This window comes from Felis catus, chromosome A3 (genome assembly GCF_018350175.1).
Source record: "Felis catus isolate Fca126 chromosome A3, F.catus_Fca126_mat1.0, whole genome shotgun sequence".
In the NCBI taxonomy this organism is placed as follows: Eukaryota; Metazoa; Chordata; class Mammalia; order Carnivora; family Felidae; genus Felis; species Felis catus.
In genome coordinates, this window is record NC_058370.1 from 14,436,414 (window position 1) to 14,458,946 (window position 22,533).

Here is a 22,533-nt window from a genome sequence, read left to right on the forward strand (position 1 = left end):
TAGCAGCTGAACAGGGATCCATTCCCTGGCTTGTCAGAAGCCAGCACTCGAGCGGTTTCTCCGCTCTCAAAGAAAGCAATCCCTCGACCAAAGGCTGCAGATTGAGGTCAGGAATGTCACGATGAAAGTCAACACCAGTGGGGGCTGGGCGAAGATGGGTGTCACAGGTCCCTATTGCGCCCCTCACTGGTACCCAGCCCTTCTGGGGCGTCACGGGAGGGCATAGGACAAGGCTCCTACCTCCAGGAAGTTGCTTCACTATGTCTCAACGTGAGACAAAATTTCATAAAAAATAAAATCAGAGAGAGGGTGTCATTTAGAGGTGCATTACCCAGCACCCGCCAGCAGAGACCAGGGGAGCTGGGAGAGGTATTCGGAGAGGGCTGCCTGGAGGAAGGGGTCCTCATTGGGCACAGGGAGTGAGGAGGTGATACCAGCTGGTGCCAGAGAGACCCAGAGCTAATGTACAAACATGGTCTTTAGTGTGGAATTACCTAAACTCTTCGACTTTTTTGACATAGAAGAGAGAAAGACAACAAATGCCCGAATAAGGATTACGTCACTTTCAAAAACCGTCCCGTTCCCGGCCAGGCGCTGACCTCAGGATCTTAGTCCAACCCCCTTTCTTCTTTGGGTCTCACTTTCCTTGTCTGTAAAATGGGGCCCTCGTGGTGCTGGCTTCTGAGAATTGATGTGCAAGGTTGAGGGAGGAAGTTGCCTCACTCTATGGGGCATCATTAGGGGAAGGACGGATGGGGTCTGTGATGTCCCAGGTGGAGTCCCAGGGAAGAAAAGACAGAAACACCCAGGGTCTTTCTCCTCAGGAGGGGGTTCTGCAGGCTTCTGTCTGCTCTGCCGTCTAGCAACATCCATGAACTCAGGGACGGATCCAAGGGTTATGGGGCCTGAAGCATACAGTATTTGAGAAGTGCCTTTTAAGAAAAAGCACACAGATTTACAAAGAGAAAATTCAGTATAGGGCTGGGGAGGGGCTCAGAAACTTAAGCTCCATAAGTTTCGCGGTGAAGCCACTTCCATGGGAATCCTAACGTGCACAGGTGCAGAGAGACTGTAACCTTCTGCAGGGGTGGTAGGCCCGATAAGTAAGGTGTTGTGTTGAGTGCTTAACGCTCAGTATGTGCCAAGCGCCGTGCAAAGAGCTTCTCAGGCATCGTCCTATATAATGTGCACGCACCCAGGGAGACAGTTACTGTTAGCCTCCCTACTGGCCAGCTGAGGAAATGGACCTCAGCAAGGTTAGGTGACCTGCCCGAGGTCACACAGCCTGTACAGAGCCAGAATGCAGGGTTTGCACTTCTCCGCATTGCACCTTATAGTCTTTCTTCAGTTGTGATTGAATAAGAGTCTTTCGTGTTCCCTGCAGATCCTGGTGGGGACGCTTTGTGTGGCCTGAGATGTCACTGCCTCTTTAAGTGGCTGATAAATGAGGGCCTCCCTGGAGGCAGGTCTGGCTCTTTGGGGGGGGGTGCGTCTTAGCCTCCCTCAAAGATCTGTATCCCATACTCAAAGCCTCACCCCTGATAATGATATACTTACTTACTTACTTATCATTATTTTATTCTTGGCTAGTAACTGACATGTTTCTCAACCTGCTGTGCAATGAGAACATTGAACAGAGAACATTGCCGTTTTTATTGATCTGGGGCAGACATTTAAAGCAAAGAGTGGGTGTGCTAGGCAAACACAGCTTCCAGACAATTTCTGTAGTAACCTTAACCAGTTTCAACCCTGTGCTAACCTCCCCAAACAAAGCCTGGGCAGGGGGCGGCTAACAAAAACTTTCTGTTTGCTGTGCAAATGTAGCTTCGAGGCAAGTGTCCTTGGTGTCGGCTCCCACTCCCAACATCACATTGCCACTTCTGAGCCTCCGTCCCATGGAAATTCTGGAACCAGCAGCAGTGCAGGTTATATTGTACACATGGGTTCCCCCCAAACTTTGCAGGTATCGGATCAGGAAAAACGATGGAGATGCTTGGGCATTGGCCATCTCCCCCTCATTGGGTCCTGATGATGGCTCCCAGCCACCACTCCTCTGATGTTCTGGGAGTCTGTGTGGTCCACAGGGTTGGCCCTCAGGCACCTGTCCCCCCCGGCGGCTGGTGAGCCGGTCTGCGGGGAGGTCAGGGTTAATCTGAAGAGCGGATGGGAGGGGGGGAACAATTCTTACATTATGTCCTCCTGGCTTGGAACGGAATGCTGTCAGCAGGGATGAAAGGAGTGGGATGCCCTTCTGGAATGCAGTGGTTGCAATTTCCAGTTCCGCTGGAGATCCTGGCTCTTGCTACAACAGGGCTGGAGACTTAGGAGGTCAGGATGCTGCTGGAGGGACCACCCCAAAATCTTCCAAGAGTGGCCATTCTGGGAGAGGGAAGCTTAGGGACTGGCCTTGGGCGGCCAGTGGGGATAGATGAGGTTGTTAAGGCAGCTGGCAAGGGAGTGCTAGCCCCATGTGTTTGCAGGGAAGTCTTGCCCCCTTTCCTACCTTACCCCCACCGAAAGCAAATGTAGCCAGATTGACCAGGTGGCCAGGATGAGCTCTTGTAGTGGGTACTCACAGGTCACTCTTTCTAAGGACGCTTTGAAGAGGAGGAGTCTGGGGATATCCTAGGCAGGACTGCTACAAGCTGTGTCGTTGCACAGGCTGTGCACTGCGCAAGGGGCCTCGGGTTGGCAGTGAGATTGAACCACCCTGCACTTTACCTGCCAAGCGATGTATCCTAGTGCAGTGCTAGATCTGCCTGAGGAAGAGCTCCCCCCCCCCGCCCCTGCCCTGCCCCATCCTAATTTGCACAAAGGTATCAAGTCTGGCTAGCAGCAGACTTGTTCTGAGATGGTGGAATTTTTTTTTTTTTTGAGATGGTGGAATTTTTTAGGCAACGGTCAGAGGCCCTTTGGCATTTTCCTAATTCTTGTGGGTGGCATTTAGGTGGGTGATGAGGAAAAATGGTCATCTCATTCCCGGTTTGGAGTCTTGGGAGTCAGAACTGGATTCCCATTCCACCTGCTTGCTCTGTGACCCTGGGCAAGTCATTTTACTTCTCTGGGCTTCATTGTCTTCACTGACAGTGTGGCCACAAGACCACCGTCCTCCCTGGTTATTATTTGGGCCCGGTGAAATCATATACTGTGCGTGTGCCCTTACTTCCTACTTTTAAACTCAGTGCTCAAGGCGTGTCTCGCCTCTCCCGTGCTTTAGCTGGAGAAACGGAGACCCAGAGAAGTCAAATGATGGACAGAGCACCAGCCTAACCGCCGAGAAGACCTGAAACTCTGAGACTGGACGCTTTGCGTCTCTGAGCCTTGGTTCCCTCATTTGTGAAGTGAGGACTCACACCCTTCCCAAGGGCTTTACAAGACTTAATTAAGAGAACATACAGAAATTGTCCCGTGGGGCACCACACGTAGTGTGGTTTCTAATCACTGTCAAAGTGTTTCCCCACTTATCCTTTGCTGACTTACACGCCTTTCAAATTTTCGTGTATTTACTCTTTCCATCGCCTTAAGAAGAGGGAGTAATGATGATCCCCATTAGTACAGATGAGGAGAACAAAGCACAGAGAAGTTAGGTAATGTTCCTGAGGTCGCACAGCTACTGAACATTATTTTGGTCACTTCTCTTGGTCCTGGGTCTTGGAAGATAGGATGGCCGGGGTTCTTAGACACCCTGACTCTTCCCTTAACAGGGGCTTCCCAGAAAACCCCACAGACCCCGCCCTGTGGGTCGAGAAAGTTCTCTGGCCAGATACTGCCCTGCTGCTTTTAATTTGTATCCTCTCATTGAACCCAGAGGGCTTGGACAGGGAACCCCCCAAATGGACTAAGGTCTGATTTAGCTTCCATCATCCAAATGCCACCCACAACATTTTTGCCAGATCCCCTTTACCCCGCTCAGTATTACTATACTCCTGTCACCACCCCCTTCTTTCTCACATTACTACTGCCTTACTCCCCCTCCCCTCCTTTTCAAAAAACTTATATACAGTGACTTAAAAAGGAAATTTAATGCCAAGACCATGTATGGGAAAACCAGGATCACAAGTGACTAATAGAAGAAAAGTAGCAATAAATACCTCTGCAGTGTTGGTGAATTCTGGCTGTATCCTCCTGCCCGCTCGAAGCTGAGGGCCTGAGACCCGCCCTCTCTTTGTCGCATAGGGAGGCAAGCGGTCAAGGGAGGTGGTAAAGACAAGTCAGTATCAAACTGAGACTCTGTTTTGGAAGGAGCGAGAGGGAGGAAAGTATCCGAAGAGTGTCTTCGTCCCGCTGAAATGGTTCCCCACCTGATGGATGGATTTGCTCATAGTCCTTTCCTCCCAGGATTTCGTGATGACGAATAAGTTCATGTGCAAAAACTGCATCTCAGACACACATAAATTTTGTTTCTTTTGCGTTCTGTCCTTTACACGGTTTTTTCCTGGAGGGATCTTTGAGGCTAATTGGGGGAGGGGAAAAGGGGAGCCACTTGTGTGTTTGGCGGAATGAGCTGCGTTGAAATGGTCAGTCCTAAGCCTCAGTCTACTCATACGGAGATTGGGTCTAATCATACTGGAATGAGTTCATATGCTTGAGGCACTTCGCCAAGTGCTGGCTGGTAGTAGGCACTCAGTACATGTCAGCTGTTGGGGCGCCTGGGTGGCTCAGCGGGTTAAGCGTCCACCTTCAGCTCAGGCCACGATCTCACAGTCTGTGGGTTTGAGCCCCACGTCGGGCTCTGTGCCGACAGCTCGGAGCCTGGAGCCTGCTTCAGATTCTGTGCCTCCCTCTCTCTCTGCCCCTCCCCTGCTCGCACTGTCTCTCTCTCTCTCAAAAACTAAATAAACATTAAAAAAAAATGTTTAAGTAAATGTCAGCTGTTATTGCTGCTACTGTCACGATGTTTCAGAACTTGCAAAGAGGGAACTGAGGCCCAGAGTGAGTGAGTAACAGGGTGGGGTGAACTTCCTCCCCCTCTCTTTGTCCATTGATCCAGCCATCATGTTTCATCTGACACTATTTCCTTCTGTCTCTGAGCCAACCTTCTAGATACAGGGTGAGGGAAATGAGAGGTCAGGCTCCCTTACTTCTGCTTAGATCATGTGGGCCCTCAACAAAGAATAAGAACAGCTCGGGGCGCCTGGGTGGCTCAGTCGGTTGGATGTCCGACTTCAGCTCAGGTCACGATCTCGTGGTCCACGAGTTCGAGCCCGCGTCGGGCTCTGGGCTGATGGCTCGGAGCCTGGAGCCTGCTTCCGATTCTGTGTCTCCCTCTCTCTCTGCCCCTCCCCCATTCATGCTGTGTCTCTCTCTGTCTCAAAAATAAATAAACGTTAAAAAAATTTTTTTTTAAAGAATAAGTACAGCTCATATTTATTGAGCATTTAACTAGGAGCTCTGGTCCCCTCGCTCCCTCTGCTCCCACATTGACCTTGCTCTTTCTTAAATACCTCAAAATTGCTCTCACCCCAGGGCCTTTGCACTTGCAAAGACCCTCTGTCTGAATTGGTCTTTCCTCAGCTATCTGCAAGGCTTCCTTTCTCACTTCATTCACCTCTGCTCAAAGACGAACCTCCCTGAGGTCTTCCCTGACCTCCCTATCTAACACAGGAAACAAAAAAATCCTTCACACTCATTGTTTACTATCTCTAGGAATTAGCTAGCCCTGGTAGGGGCTGAACTTAACAAGGTCCCAAGATGTCAGAGCATCAAATTCAGAGACTAGAAAACATGCTTGTTTCAATCTCCCACACTCTCCCCTCACTGTAATCCAGCCTCATAGGCCTTCTTTGGGTTCTTCAAACCTACCGAGCGTGTTCCTGCCTCAGGACCTTTGCATTTGCTGTCTTCTCTGCCTGGTATGCCCTTGCCCCTGATCTTCCTGATCCTTCTGGATCCTTCTGGTCATTCAGGTCTTAGCTCTAATAGCATCTCTTCTGAGGAGTCTTCCTTGATTACTCCTTCTCAAGAACGCTTGTCCTCCTTACCCCCCAAACACTCTCTAAACCAGCCTCCTGTTTTATTTCTTTCATGGAATTCATCCCAATCTGAAATGGTCATTATATGTTCCCTGTCTGCCTCCCCAGCTAGATTGTGTAAGGGAATGGCCTGTTCCCTACAGCATCCCCAGTGCCTAGGACAGCATCTGACATATAGTAGGTACTCAGTTAACAAGTGAATGAATGAATTTGGATTTGAACCTAGGTATCTCTGATTTCAGAAAACATGCACTTTTTTTTTAATTAAAAAAATTTTTTCAAATGTTTATATTTGAGAGAGAGAGAAACCACAAGCAGGGGTGGGACAGAGAGAGAGAGGGAGATACAGAATCTGAAGCAGGCTCCAGGCTCTGAGCTGTCGGCACAGAGCCCCACACCGGGCTCGAACCCGTGAGCCATGAGATCATGACCTGAGCCAAAGTCAGATGCTTAACTGACTGAGCCACCCAGGTGCCCTGGAAAACAGGCACTTTGAAAAACCACAGACTGCTGCCCATTTGTGGAAGACTGGAGCTGGAACCAGTATTCCCAGATCTCCTTTTTTTTTTTTTTTTTTTTTTTTTTTTTCATTTGGGAAGACTGAGGCCTGGAGAGGGCCTGGAGGGGCTTTCGCGGCCTCTCCCAGCCCGGTGGCCCCAGAACCCTCATCTGTGCCCTTACACGCTCTCCCGGAGGGTCTGACCCATTGCCCACAGAGTCCCCTGGGCCTCGGAACCGCTCCTCTGAGGCCCGGCCAACTTTCCACTTTCCCGGAGCTCCAGCCAGGTGTGTAAACAGGCCGATGCAATTCCTGGTGATGCAGCAGGGAGCCAGATCGTCCCCTGACCAGACTCAACAGGACAGTGCCCTCTGGACTGATGAGCAGGATGTTCTGACACCCCCCAGACCCTGAAGACACAAAGTCAGCACCTTAGCAAGGCCAGACCCGGCCGGGCCTAAGCCAAGTCACGCACGCGCTCCCGAGTCACCCTCTCCGGCTAGGACGCATCAGGAAAGAGACGCACAAGGCCACAGTTCAGAGCACCTCCTGGCCAGTCCCTTCCCTTCCCTGAGCCTCAATCTCCTCACCTGCAAAGTGGGCACAATGACACCAACCTGCCGGGAAGACTTGAAGGTGTCTGATGCATAGTAGGTGCTCAATAAAGGAGCCTGGCTGTTACCGTTATCTGCATAATAGGGGTACCAGGCTCTTGGCTCTGCTGCCTGTCCCTGAAATTTACAGGCGAGGGGCAACGAAGGGGAAGGAGCCTGTGTTGTCGGGTGGGGGGAAGCACGACACACAGGACCGACCGGTGATCCCCAGTCGATAAAGAGGTTGGAAAAGGGCCTGGGGCAGGGGCACAGACCAGGGTGGGCCAGGAAGTGGGGTTTGATTTCAATGGTATTAAGCGCTCCTACGGGAATGTGCTGGTCCCTGGGAGGCTGTAGGAAACGAATTCAAGTTTGTCGATGTCCTGCCCCACAGGCCTAATTCATGACCCCTTTTCTGTTCCCCAAGAGGCTCTCCAGCACGGCTCAAAGCACTCAAGATCTGCTAGCTAGCACATTTACGCTTCCTACAGCTCTGCGGGGCAGGTGCTGTTATCGTCCACATTTACAGACGAGGAAACTGAGGCACAGAACGGTTTAGTCACTTGCCCGAGCTCCCAAGGCTTGGGGGTGGCAGAGCTGGGACCCAAACCCTGGCACTCTAGCTCCAGAGTCGGTGCTCTTAGGCACGATGTGTGACACAGGGGTAATGGACCCATTTTATAAGTGGGCAGGTCGAGGCTGAAAAGCGAAGCCACTTGCCAACACCTCACAGTCACTGAATGAGCCGGGAGTGGCATTTGAGCCTGGGTCTACCTGGCTGAAAGCCCACACTCCTTCGTGGTTCAGTGGAGGCAAGGGGTAAGGAAGGGACTGCTGTGCTAGACTTGTTGGGGACATCAGGAAAAGCTTCCCAAGAGACACCTGTCACCCTGACCCAAGTAGTTCAGAAGTCTCTCGGGGAGCTCTCTGAAGACAGGAACGAACACAGGGGGTCAAGCATGACATGTAGGAGCTTGGCTTTCGCCGCTCGGGTTCAAATCCTGGCTTTTTCATAGGCTGTGTAGCCTTAGGCCGGTCGCTTGGCCTCTCTGTGCCTCCGTTTTCTCTATACGCAGGTATGATGATGATGATGTTTGTGAAGGTTTCGACAGACGTTGGCTGACTTCAGGGACAGATCGCCTACTACGTTCTAGGCTCTGGGGCACGCTTTAAATCAGGGATTCTCAAGCATTTTGCTCCCCAGGAGACAGCTGGCGAAGTCTGGGGACATCAGTGGTTGTCACAGCTGTGCTGGAGTTGCCGCTGGCATCTAGCGGGTGGAGGCCAGGGGTGCAGCGAAACATCCCCCCGTGCCCAGGACGCCCCACGACTAAGTCCTCGGGCCCCAGACGTCGGTGGTGCGGCGCTTGAGAACCCTGCCTTCAGTGTGTTTCTTTATTCTGATCCCCACCCCCCGCCAGCCTGCGAGGCAGGCACGGTCAAGTGCCAAGGCCGCGACGGCCTCACGGGGCCGAGAGGGTTTGGAAATGGAGGGCGTTCCAGGCGAGACGAAACCCCGGCCACCCAGCCCAGCTCACAGACCAGTTCCGGGCGGACGGAGCTGACCCGTTGTCCCCTCTGCCCTCGGGACTCTCGGCGGGCGGGGGACAGCCACCTTTGCCTTGGCTGGGAGAAACAAGGGAAGCCCTTGTTCACTGCCACCCACAGCCTCAATTGTCCCCGAGCTTTCTCAGGCTGCTTGCACCTTACTTTCCCCGCTGGCCAGGGGCCTGGAGGAGAAGGGGGGGGGGGGGAAGGAAGACAAATCCTGCCCCTCCCTGCTCCAGCCCCAAACACAGACGTGTAGACGGTTTGCTGGGGGTGTGTGTGTGTGTGTGTGTGTGAGGGGCGCCCACACCCGGGACCGGGACGTGAAATGTGGGGACCCGGAGGACACGGCAGACGCCTGGTGTGGCACCCTGCCCACGGGCCGGCTCCCGCCTCTTGTAGGGGACCCCGGGGACCCCGGGGACTGAGTCCCGTTCTGAGAGCACCTTCTCACCCCCGCTCAACCGACCGTCAACCCGGGAGGCCTGGCTCCCTTTCCCGCTCCTGACCTTTTTCTTCGGTGGGGCCTGGGCCTCCTCCGGACCTCGGCTTTCATCCTCTGGAAAATGGGTCCACCCACGATCACTGGGCTGGGGTGCCCGCCCCCAGAATCCCTTTCTGAGGTGGCGAGGGCAGAGTCATGAGAATACGAGCCCTGGAACCAGACTTCCTGGACTCCTCTTGCTCTACCCCTTCCTGGCTGTGTGACCTCGGACAAGTGACTTAGCCTCTCTGTGCCTCAGTTCGTCTTCCATAAAATGAGGACACTGCTAGGACCCACCTCATGGGGGTGCTGTGAAGATTGGCTCATACACCTTAGGAACTTTCGGCTGTGCCTAGAACATAGGAGGTGCTACGTTCCTGTTTGCTAGCTGTGTATTCTTAATAGCGTTCGCATTTACAAAGGAGCCCACGAATCCGGAGGTCTGGAAGTGCTTTACGGGAAGTGAGCCTTGCTCCTGAATCCTCTTGGCCTCTTCCCTTTCCTCACTGTGTGGGTTCTTGCGTCTTCTGAGCTCTGTTCCCTTCCTCATAAGATGGAATAAGTTCCTCTCCCAGGGGCTGCCGAGAATATTAAGTGAGCTAGTGCTTATCAGAGAAAAACGTCTTTTTCTTATTCTTGGCCTGAAACCTGGAGCCCCAGAGGCCTGAGAAGTGAGGGATTGTGGGCAGTGGAGGGTCATTGTCAAAAGGGGCTTGGAAACTCCACAGGTCGGGCCTCAGCGGCAGGGGCCAGCTTCCCCCCTCGTGCACCGCACCGGCCCCCAGGATGTCTGGAGCAGGGCCAGCTGGACCAGAGTGGGGGTGGGATGAGGGGAAACAGAGCTGAGAATGTGAGGAGCAGGACAGACCCCCAGTGCCTGAAGGAAGTGAGGCAAAGTAGTGCTTGCAGGGAATACGTGGCCTCAGCTGACCCGGGATGGATGCCAGCATGGCCAAGAACTTGCTCTGGGAGTGGGGGGAGCACTCGCCCGCCTCGGTGTCCTGATCTGTCTCATGGGCCTGCCTACCTCATGGGGCCATGGTGAGGATCCAGGGCCAAGAGCTTTGTATGCAGTAAAGTGCCCTGAAATACCAGGGACCCTGTCTTGTTCACCAATGCACCTTCCCACACCCGGCACACAGTAGGTGCTTAATAAATGTGTCCACAACAAATATGGAATAAAAACGGGTATTTCTAGTTTCCTGTGTGCCAGGCCCTGTCCACAAGTGATTAATACATTCAGTCAAACACTATTAATTGAGCACCTACTGCATGCTGGTTGCCATTCCAGAGGAACGTGGCAGTGAACCAAATAGTCGTAAGTCTTTATACTTGTGGAACTGACGTTCTAGACGGGGAGACATTGAAAACACCCACAACAGGTAAATAGGTAAGATCTAGGATATGCCAGATAAGAAGAAGTACCCCGGAGAAATAAAATCGGGGAAGGGGAGTGGGAAGTGGACAATGCAGTTTTAGAGCCAGGAAGGTTTCGTTGAGAAGGGACATTTGAACGACTACCTGAAGGAAATGACACTTGAGCAAAGCTGGGCACGTGTAAGGGAGGAGCAAGGAAACGGCAGGTGCAAAGGCACTGAGGCAGAGCACGGCAGGTGTGAAGGAAACATCAAACGATCTTCTTGGGTCCTCGAGACAGCCCTTCCCGGGAGACAGACCCCTGGCCCCCCAGTCACGGAGAAACTAAGCTCAAGGGCCGAGTTGGGATTTAGAGTCAGATCCAGCAAACGTGCCAGTGCCTTCAGGTGGGAGGTCGCTTCAGCCGGAGAAAGGGCTTCTGTTCGTACCGGCCCCCAAAGATGCGGAAGGGGATCTGAGGAGAGCAGGGTGAAACGAAGAAGCTTAGGTGCACCCCTGCCCCATGGTGGGAACCGAAGGGCCCTCTGGACGGCTAGGGAGACAGGCCCAGAGAGGTAAAAAGAGCCACCCAAGGTCACAGAGTGGGCGTTGCCCTCTTCTCTCGGAACAGCGTGTTCTGTCCTTCTTGGGCCGAGTCAGGCCCCTGGGGCCTCGTGGGTCCCGTGGGGCTCCCACCCTCCCCACCTGTCTGTCTGGCTCATGAATGGTTAGTGAAGCTTGGGCAGCTGTGTTGTGTGAGCTACCCCAGGAGCACTTTTAATGAGTGGCTCCAAGAGCTGGAACTTGTTAGAACATCTGCTAATGAGTCCAGGGGTCTGACCCAGTCCAGTTCAAAGGGAGGGTAGGAGGGTGAGGTGGCTGCAGCCTCACAGGTCTCCCGAGGCGGGTCACTTCCTATCGCTTCTTCCTCTTCTCCCCCTTGCGTCTAGGGCCTGGATGGACACGGGTGGGTCCTGCTTTCCTGGGTGTTTTCAGGCCCAGGAGAGGGTAGGCGGGAGCCCTGGTTGCAAATTAGAGACCAGACTTCCCGGCTGCCTCCACGATTTCCCTCTGGGTAGCCCTGGGCTAGTTTCTGACTTAACCTTCCGCGCCCCGGTCTCCTCCGGAAAATGGGCACACGGAACTCACCCTCAAGGTCCACACTGCTTATCCTCAAGACTGAACAGACGCAGAGAGGGCGCGAACGGGCTTGTAGAAAGCCTTTCTGTTGAGGATCCTTTCGTTTTCTTTAATAGAACCTTCCAGACTGCGTGTGGAACCAAAGTCGCAGTAAGTCTAAGGAGCTCGGCCCCGCACAGAGTTGGTCGCCCAGTGCTGGCTGTTACCGTCACTGTCGTTCTCGGTGGTGAGCCTGGTCGAGGGCTCTGGGCTCAGACCATGTGGCGGGAGTCGCACTTCACCCCTGGCTAGAAATCCACGTGGAGGAAAGAGTCACGGAACCTGTCTGGGCCTGTTTTCTCGTTTCTAAACAGGGTCTTGTGTCAGGCAGCTGAATTAGTGAGTGTCGGAGGCATGCTTCGTGGCTGGCCGGGGCAAGGCCTCCGGAAACGGTAGCCGAGTTAGTCTCCTCTCCCGCTCCCATTGAGGCAGTATGGCCTTGGGCAGGTCGCTCAAGCTCTCTGAGCCATGGTAGAGGGGGACAGCAGTTGTGGCTGTGGCTGCCTCACGGAGCTGGGGGTAGGGCTAAAAACCAGGAGTCCATGGGAACCCGCCTGGCGTGGAACAGCGTTCGGTGCACGTGGCCATGTCGAGTAGCGGTGGTATTGCTCTGAGGCAACGAGGGACAGTCCCTTGAGAGACTGGGGGCTGAGGGGAGAGAGGGGACATGCCCAGAGCGTTGCAGGCCTTTCGGAGAAGGGCCATGGCCACGTTCCCTTTGATCGCCCTCCCGGCTCTCTCAGAACGGCGTAATATGCCTCCTCATTTACGAACAAGGACCCAGAGGTTCGGGAGGGACACGTGTCGGTCCAAGGCTTGCAGCGTGTTGAGTGCTGGACGAGGGTTTACTCCCAGGACCACGTGGCTCCCGGTGGCCTGTGCCCCTGAGCCGCAGCTGGCTTCATTCCCCACCCCTCTTTTCAAATGGAGGCCTCATGCCTAGATGCCTCTTGGCCTCTCTCAGGCTCTCTCTCGTCTTGCCAGGCCGGGCCTTTTCCCTGGGCCTGTCGTGTGTCTGCTCCAAACTCCCTTCCCTTTGGGGTCCATATCTGTGTCCCGCTTAGAATCACCACCTTTATCCTTGGAGATCATTGGGGTGAAATCGCGCATTTCGAAGGGCAAGAGAATAAAAGAAAAGCAAAGGGGGCAAGACACAGAGCTCGTCAGTAACGGGGGATGTTTTGTGAGGTGCTAACTCTGCCATCCATCGCTCCCAGCCCTTCACCGACGTTAACTTAGTTTACCCTTGAGACAAGAACTATGAGTCGAAATCCTTATTGTCACCATCATCCCTGTGTTGCGGATGAGGAGACGGAGGCATAGAGTCAAGTCACGTACTCCAGGAAGCATACAGGCAGGATTCGAACCCAGGCACCCCGGCTCGGGATGCCAACAGCGTGACTCATAGGGGCCTCTGCTTTTGGGGGGATCAGGCCCAGATTTCAGCCCCCGGGTCCTAGCTCCCCGTCCAGGTCTTGTTCTACTGATCTCATCAGCTCCTGCCTCTCGGGGGCTGGCCTTCCTCCGCGTGCTGGACCGTCCTGGCGATGGGGACGCCGTCGCTCCTATGTCACCCGTGAGCAAACTGAGGCTCCGATGGGGAAGCGGCCTGCTCGAGGTCTCTCACACCAGCAGCGATGGCTCCAGAGGTTCCGGTCACGGCACGGGCCCTGAGCTGGGGTCATGAGAGGATATGCCGGGAGGCTTAAGGCATGGTTTCTGCCTTGCTAGAGTTCGAGGCTTCCCCCAGTCGGCCCTGCGCACTCCTGGGGAAGGGGCGTTTTCTGGGCAGCGGGAGGGCACCACCGTGGGCAGCTGGCCCCAGTCCTGCGCCCTGAAGGGCTGGCCGACCAGCTCTCTGCCTGGCATGGAGCCCCCAGCCAGTGCCCGCTGAGAGCCTGGCCATGGCTCAGCACCCTGACAAAAATGCCTGCAGCGACCCAGCAGGGAGATGGGGCGCAGGAGGAATGATGGCCACAGACACAGTTTCTGGCCAGCGCCTGACCCTGCCCTCAGCGAACAGACCGTTTGCTGAGTGAGAAGGGGCAACCCTGGGGGCGCCGGGGCAAAAGTGGCCTCGTGTCTGCCTGGAAATCACTCCCCAGCTCAAAAATTAACCGCCTGACGCGGCATTTTCTTCTTTCTGCCCCACTCATCTCTGCATATTTTGTCCGCAGACTTTAATCCCTGTAGTAACGGGCTGGCTAAATCCGAGAGGCTGGGATTTCTTTGGTGGGGGGTGTGTGTGTGGGGGATTATAAGGCTTCCCGTAAGAAATGGCTGGGTTGGATTGGCATGACTAGGTCAGGGTCAGGGACTCTGGTGACCAACCCCACCGTTCGTGGCTCCCACCCGGGGCCAGGAGGGGCGTAAGCCAGATGAGTCACCCACAGAGCAAAGTTTAAGCTGGTCTCTCCCTCATCCAGTCCTGCTCCCGACTCCTCTGCCTGGCAAAGCTCAAGGCACAATAGTCTTTCAATGAAACAAGGTACAAGTTCCTCACCTCTCACTTGCTGTGTGACCTCAGGCAAGCCACTTTCCTTCTCTGGGCAGCCATCATACCAAGGCTTAGGGTAGACCACGGTTTCTCAGCCTTCACACTAGTGACGGTGACAGCACCGGGAACAAATAATTCTTCCTTGTGGGGCCGTCCTGTGCATCGTAAGGTGTTTAGCAGCATCGGGCGCGCCTGGGTGGCTCAGTCGGTGAGGCGTCCAACCTCGGCTCAGGTCATGATGTCGCGGTTCATGAGTTCAAGCCCTGCCTCGGGCTCTGTGCCGACAGCTCGGAGCCTGGAGCCTGGAGCCTGCTCCGGATTCTGTGTCTCCCTCTCCCTCTGCCCCTCCCCAACTCGTGCTCTGTGTCTCCCTCTCTCTCTCAAAAATAAACATTAAAAAACATTTTATGCAATGATCTCAGGTTCATGCTGGCTCTCATACTTTAAGATTTATTTTAAGAATGACGAACAGCATTTTTGAAGCCTAGCTTCAAGAAATTAAACCTGTATTATTAAGACTATAGTACCATTACTCTCTGGTTACTACTAATAAATAAAACATAACAGCTCATATTTATTGAATATTCTCACATGACTATCGCTGGGTAACTGCTTCTTCTATTTCATAAAATAAATCACTCCCTGAGGTGGGTACTATTATTATGTGCTTACAGCAGATAAGGCAACTGAGGCAGAGGCCAGTTAAATAACCAGATCACACAGCCAGAGTGTGGACGGATTGCATTTCTAATGCAGGCTTGCCCAATCCCAACGCCCGTGCTATACTTCTGTTATGTAAAAGGATTAGAAAATGCAGATAAACAAAAGGCAAGACCGTAGTTTCTGGTAACAAGATTGCTAGGTGGGAGGCACTTCTGGTTTAAGTTGGTGGGATCCAGCCTTTTCTATTCCATTCACCTTTCTGAAGCGGTCTGCACAGCAACAAAGGGCAGCAAACATCCCCAACGCTGCCCCGGGGGCAAAGATGGGCTGATGATGGCAGTGGGGTTTGGACCACACTGCGGGACACCAAGAGCGAGGCGAGCCTTCGCGGTTCCTGGGCAGAGGGCAGACTCTCCCCCAAGCAGTTTTCGACTCCCTGAGCCCTTCTGGACGCTGGCGAAGCCTGGGGCATGCGCAGCAGGGAAGGCTGAGTCCCCGAGACACATGTGACAACACAGATGAACTGGATGAGGAGGCTCGAAGACCCTCGGCAGGAAGGAGGATGCTTTAAGGGGGCAGGAAGAAGACAACGGATGGATGACGACCGGCTGTATGGTTGTAATGGGTCTCGTTTTCTCCATCAAAGAGGCATAAAGCCCAAGGAGACCCCAAAGAACTGGGACATTCTTGGGACTTCACGCTTAGTCCCCACAGTGAGCTCACTGCCTAGAGTAGAGACCCACTCCCGGGCAGTGCTGGTGAGACAGGGTTCCGAGAAAATTCGCAGAAAAATGCCTAGACACCTGCTGCCTCGGCTCCCCGCCCCCCACCCCCCGACCCTCCCCTCTCCCCACGCCTGCCTTTCACAAAGAACTCGTCTGAAAAGAAGAATGCCCCTCATTCTGTGTTGATGTGGAGGAACCAGCATGAAAAATAAAAAGACAGAGGACATCGTAAAAAAAGGAAACAATAAATGCCGAAGCGGCCGTGGTACCAAGTAGGAGAAACTACTGAACAGACGCTCCTCTGTGAAATATGAAACATAAAGAAATGATGGCCTTCCTAAAATAAATCTCAAGATCAGGAAATCAAAGGGTCAAAGAGGAGACCGTGAAAAGGAAAAGGGCGTGGGGGGGGGAAAAAAAAAAAAAAAAGCCCTGTTCCGGAAGTGGGTGGGAGAGAACAAAATCAAGCCGTTCTACTCTAAAAGCCATACTAGAAACCGAAAGGCGGAAAAAGATTCAAAATATAACCGGGGACGGGACGTCCAGGTGGAAGACTGAACAAAATGAGGCAGAAAAGAAAGGATGAGGAAAAATCCGTATGGAATCCAAAGGAAATCTGACTTCGCCTAACTGGTGTGGCTCAAGGCGAAATAAGGAAACAGACAAAGGAAGCAGAAAACAACACAACTCCCTCCACTTACACCCCGATGAGCCCCTTGTAAGTTGAACGTATCGCGAGTCGAAAATGCGTTTCCTGCACTTAACCTACTGAACGGCACTGCTTAGCCCGGCTGCGCTCAGAACACTTACATCAGCCTCCACTTGGGCGAAGTCATTGGACACGAAGCCCACTTGACGATAAAGTGTTGAATATCTCAGGGGATTTATTGAATACTTTAGTGAACATGGAGGGCAGAACAGTCGTATGGACGCGCGGTGGTCGCGAGCGTGTGGGTTGTTGACCCTCGGGATCGCGGTGGCCGACCGGGAGTTGGGGTCACGGCCGCTGCGCAGCGTCACGAGAGAGCCGGGCAACATATATGGCCCGTGCTGGCGGGAAAAGATCAAACTTAAGAACTCAAAGTACGCTTTCTACCGAACGTGTGGTGTTTTTTGCACCCTCCTAACCTAGAAAAATCATTAAGTCAAACCATCGTACGTTGGGGACCGTCAGTATTAGAATCTCTAATAGCAGAAAACTGCTCCGAAACTAAAGGAAAACATATGAAGATTTTCTGTCTCCCGGAAAAAAATAACGTATAGAGACTCATCAACACTGAGATGTGTATGTCATGGTAACATTAAGGGACTAGAGGGTTAAACAAAAAAATCTTCTGGCTATCCAGGGAAAAAATTCTGGTGAGCTATGAGGAAGAAATCAGGCTGGCCTCAAATTTCTGCACTAGAACAATGAAATATCTAGTAATCTTCAGAGAAAGGAGCACACCCCTAGTATGTTACAGATCTAGTGCTTGTGTGTATTCAGAGATTGTCTTCTTTAAGAAAAAACCAGGGTCACTTGGGTAGCTCAGCCGGTTAAGAGTCTGACATTGGCTCAGGTCATGATCTGGAGGTCTGTGGGTTCGAACCCCACATCGGGCTCTGTGTGGACAGCTCAGAGGCTGGAGCCTGCTTTGGATTCTGTGTCTCCCTCTCTCCCGGCCCCTCCCTCACTCATGCTCTGTCCCTCTCTCTCAAAGATCAATAAACTTTAAAAAAAAAAAAAAAAGACAAACCATATGTGTAGTTGAAATTTGGAAAGTAGGGAGAATAATGAAGAAATAGACATGTATTCATTCATAATCTCACTCCTAAAACAGCCTGCCCGACGGTTGCATATTCCAGATGCCTTTGCACACATCTCTTCTGATGGGATCCTCTCTGATGTAACATCCCCGGGTCATTACTATTATCATCAGTCGGCAGGTGCAGGAACCTGGGCTCAGAGCAGTCAGTGGCTTGCCTTCAGAGTTCCGTAGTGGAACCACCACACCCGGGCTTCCTGGCCCTCGAGCCCATGAGCAGCTCCCTCCAACACAACTTTCAGTGATGATGGGCATTTCTAGCTGTCCCATCCGGAATGGTAGACCCTAGTCTCAAGTAGTGAGCTGAGCCCCTGAAACGTGGCTCACGTGACTGAGACACTGGAATTCTAAATTTCCTTCCTTTTCAACGAATTCAAACTTGCAGAGCAGCGTGTGGCCTGAAGCTCTGTATTTGGCCAGCCCGGCCCTGGAGATCTCGTTGGCATTCTTTTCCCTTCTAAGAAAACGGCTGGCCACTTTCCGTTCAGCATCCCCCAACCCCATCCACATCAAGTTCGCCCAAAGCCTGGCCCGTGAGTCAACCGTGATAACCGGGACCAGCCAGAGCTTCTAGCACCTGTCTTATTGGGCCGCAGCCTCCTTCAAGGGCATCCCCACCCCTGGAGGCTTCCGCTGAGTTGCGCCAGCTTCTAATGGCAGAGGGGACGGGCCAGGCAGCTGAGAGATATTTCACCTGAGGCCATGACTCCCTCGACCGTGGGCCACCTCAGCAAGATGACCGACCTGTCCTGAACGAAGTGGCGAGGAGGCCAGGTGCTGACTCAGAGATGACCCAGAAAGGGAGTCTGTGTAGGACCAGACACCTGCCCCAGCCAGAAGTTAAATTTCAAAGGAATGAGACCTTGGGATCGCGTGACTCTGTGCTTCGACCCGAATCTGCCCTTGAGGGATCAAGGGAAGTCTCCATTTGCAGACCAGCAGAAGGAGCGTCCGTGCAGCCAAGTGGCTGGTCTGAGTTCATGGAAAAGAGGACCCAGACGCAGAGGTGGGACAGATGTGCTGTGGGCTGGAGTAAAATCATGGATCCACCCAGACCCTACTCCCTGGTCCATTATTTATTTAATCTTATTTTTTGAGAGCGAGACAAAGCACGAACAGGAGAGGGGCAGAGAGAGGGAGACACAGAATCTGAAGCAGGTTCCAGGCTCTGAGCTGTAGGCAGAGAGCCTGACGTGGGGCTCGAACTCACGGAGTGCGAGATCATGACCTGAGCTGAAGTCGGACGCTTAACCGACTGAGCCACCCAGGCACCCCTCCCTGGTCCACTGTTTAAATGGCAACCAGGCCCGGGTGTGATGAGATCTGCTTTTGAATTCTGCCTGGTCCTCAAGAGATCACTGTTCCTCACCAGACCTCCGTTTCTATAGCTGTAAAATAGGAATTTTAAAAGGGAGTGGAGATTTTAAATATAGCATCCTAGGATCCCTAGTGCTCTGTAAACAACTTGACATTAGATTCGGATTTGGGTCCGTGTAAGCCCTTTTCTGGGATTTTACACCAATGAAAACCATTTAAACTAGAGATCATAAACCGGTGACCATGGGCTTGCTACCGTTTGCCGATTTGGGCTTTTTGTTTTTGTTTTTGTTTTTGTTTGCCTACGCTTTGCTCTTACTAAGTAAATCTTTTAAAACTCTGAGCTTCCACATAAAAGCACAGTTTCAAGCTTCTTTTGAAAGAGCAAGAGATCTGGCATCGTGGGGCTCATGTTCTCATGAACCGGGCAGCAGTCGGTGTTCTTGGACAGGCCTGTACTTCCCGTGTGTCGCCGTCCCCAACTCCTCCCTGCTGCCCTCGAGACGCTGAAGCCCAGCGCCAGCTCTCATTTGTCACCAAGCTTGGGCTTTTCCACTCCCCTTCCAAAGGGATGGTTTTCCGTACCCACAGCACTGTCAGACTTGAGGAAACGATGTGATGTTTCTCACGCCAGCCCACTCCACTCACTCACTTGTCGCCCGCCCTTGAGTTTGGATCCCTGACTTGGATCGTTTCTTCATTCATTGAACAGATATCCATTGAGGCCCTGGAGATAGACGTGAACAGATAAAGGCAAGAGTCCTGTTTGTTTGGAGCTTAGGGTCTGGTTGGGGGAAGAGAGAACAGGAAGCCAGCAAACGAGAAATACTCGAGTTAATTGTGAAGCGCTTGACGAGAGCAAGGCCAGACAACATGGAAATCAGACCATAATCGATAGCCTGGTCAGAGTGGGACTCCCGGAGGAGGTGACCTTTGAGAGGAGGGCCAAATAACAAGCAGGAGCCAGCTGCACCCGTGGTCAGGGTTGAGGGGACCCAGCAGAGGGGGCAGCGGGTGCAAAGACCTGGAGGCAGGAACTGGCTCGGCCTGCTTGGTCTCTGAGAGCCCACCACTTAGTGTGTGCGTAGGCACCCCCCTCTCCAGGCCTTGCCTGCACGCCTCCTGCGCGATTTTTGCTCTCTGGAAGTCGGTTCCGTCCTCAAGGCCTGGCAGGGATGGGGGGTGAGGGCCAGTAGTACTTATTAATTCCCCGCAAGATGTCTGGCATCCAGCTGGCGATTGTGAATCCAGTTGCCCACAGGAAGCTGAGCTGGGGCAGGCAAGCAATTTGGGGTCACCTCGGCCCTGCTCCAATCCCTAACTAACCAGCAAGGTAATGAAACACGCTCTTGACCCACTTACTGGCAAAGCCCCATGCTGGCCAAGGATCAACTTCCCAATTCCCGCCATTTGCCTCGGGTCACCTCCCCAGCTGACCTGTGCCGTATCTGGAGTGTTCCTCCGCCAAGGACTATTGTTGACATCTTGGCGAGAGCACCCGGGGTTGGGGGGGGGGAGAGAAAGAGGGAGCGAGTAGAGGGAGGAGAGAGAAAGAAACAGAGGGAGAACAGGGGAGGGGAGGAGAGGGAGAGGGAGAATACAGGCCTGGGACTCGGAGCCTTTGAAAGGCAACCCTTACAGCCAGAATTTACCAGAAACCGCCCCCCCCCTCCACTATACAATACGCGGTAATTGTACACTTCACCAAAGGACCTATAAGATGGCACCCCCGAAGCAGATGTATTTGAATGTTCACAGAAGCTTTACTCGTAGTTGCCCCAATCTGGAAACAATGCAAATGTCCGGCGGCAGGAAGACGTACAGATAGAGGGTGGTGTGTGCACGGGATGGAATACTACTCAGCAGTCACAAAGAATAGACCGCTGACATACACAGCCACGGAGAGGAGCCTCATGGGCATTGTATGGAGCAAAAAGCATACAAGCTCATCCTGTCTGATTCCGTTTAAGTCCCAAGAGCACGCAAAACCCATCTATAGCTGGGGAAATCACAGCAGCGTTTTGGGAAGGGGCGTAAGGATTGACCTGAAGGGGGCAAGAAGGAACCTTCTGGGGGTGATGGAAGCGTTTTGTATCTCGAAGGGGATGTGATACGGGTGAGTACATCTGTTAAACCTCGCATTGTACACTTAACAGCGGATGCATTTGGGGCGCCTGGGTGGCTCAGTCGGTCCAGCGTTCGACTCTTGATTTTGGCTCATGTCATGATCTCACCGTTGGTGAGTTCGAGCCCCTCCTTGGGCTCTGCGTGGACAGTGTGGTGCCTGCTTGGGATTCCCTCTCTCTCCCTCTCTCTCTGCCCCTTCCTGCTTGCTCTTTCTTTCTCTCTCAGAAAATAAACTAAAACACTTAAAAAAAAAAGAAACCAACGCATGCGTTTGATGGTATGTAAGTTATAGCTCATAAAGCTGATTTTTGAAAAGCCGTGTTTTGTTTTGTTTTGTTTTTCTCTCCTGCTGTTGCTCTAAAATGTATTCAGCAGGGGATGTTCTTCTGTGGTCACTGGGATGAAAACTCCTGCAGACCTCGTGACTTCTCCCATCACTGTTGAGAAGTAACTAAAGTCCTCCGGTTACTTTAATACACAAGCACGGTCTCAATTCCGAGATCAGAACGGGCAGTTCCAGGTGACATTTGAAACAATGAGCTTGATCGGAAGTGAAGCCTTTTCTGGCCCCCCACCTGGGAGCTCCACAGGCCCGGAGCCCGGTAAGAGGGCTCTCCTTTAGGGGTGGTCCTCTCCTTTTTTCTGGAGTTTCTAGGTTTCTGACAGGCACTGTGAGAGAAGGCATGGGGGCAGGCAGAGAGGCAGGTCAGCGCCCGACGGGCTTCTCTGCCCAGCTGGCTGTGCCTTCTGGGCCCGGGGCCTGGCACATTCTCTGACACGTTCTCTTGTGCGCATCACAGGGGGTGGAGGTGAGAGGGTACGCCCCCCAGCATCTGCCAGAACACTCCCCTTCGGGGAGATGCTCTTCTCTGATAGGCTGCTCCCCTCCCGTGCTTGGATTTCCATGGGTCTGCTGCATATGAGCTCTTTGGGGGGCCCTAGAGCACCTGAAAGCAGACCTCCTAGGCAGGGGCTTAAGTTCTGGTGAACTTCTCTCCTCGGGACCCACTTCTGGTCCTCCAGAAACACTTGGCCTTTACCCTTCTCGCCTCTTTGGAGTATGGGTCCAGCTAGGGTTGCCAGACGAAATAGAGTTGCAAAATTTCAGGTAAACAATGAATAATTATTTTTAGTATAAGTGTGCCCCACATATGACATGGGCGATGCTTATGCTAAAAAATATATATATATATATTCATTGTTACCTGTCCTGGCACTGGCTGGACGTTTGGGAACAGCCTGCTTAGCTTCTCCCGCCTCCCCCTCCTGCCGTAGCTTCAGGCTGAGCAGAGGCCCGGGAGCCAGCACGCCTGGTTCTTGTCCAGCAGGCTGCCCTGGCGGTCACTCTCATCACTCTGTGCCTCAGTTTCCTTATCTGTAAAGCGGAGATCATCATGGGACCGACTTCACAAGGTCGTTCTGACAAGCGCAAGTCAATTGAGATAGCAGTTGGGACGGGGTCTAACGCGTAGTAAGTTCCCGGTACGTGAAGGTGTATGATCAGTCTCGATGTGGTGCTGGTGTTGCCATCATGCAAAGAGGGAGTGCGGTAGCCTCCAGTTAGCCTCTGCTCTGGAGGAGAGAAGCCATAATGGAAGGGTGAGGCTCCGGGGATGGGGCGTTGGCAGGGGACAGGGTGGTTATTAGGAGCGTGCTCTTTACGAGAAGTGGGGCGGAGGCAAGAAGCAATGGCGGGCCACACATGGCGAGACCAGGCCAGTGGGCTCGAGGACTGGGAGAGGCTCCAGGGATGCCAGAGAGTCGAAGG

The 22,533-nt window shown here is 53.0% G+C and overlaps 1 protein-coding gene across 2 annotated transcripts in view; it reads left to right on the forward strand.

Moving 5' to 3' along the window:
* SLC13A3 (solute carrier family 13 member 3) overlaps nt 1-22,533 on the forward strand; it is a 74,720-nt gene that overhangs the window by 792 nt on the left and 51,395 nt on the right. The gene's annotated exons all lie outside the window — the stretch shown is intronic.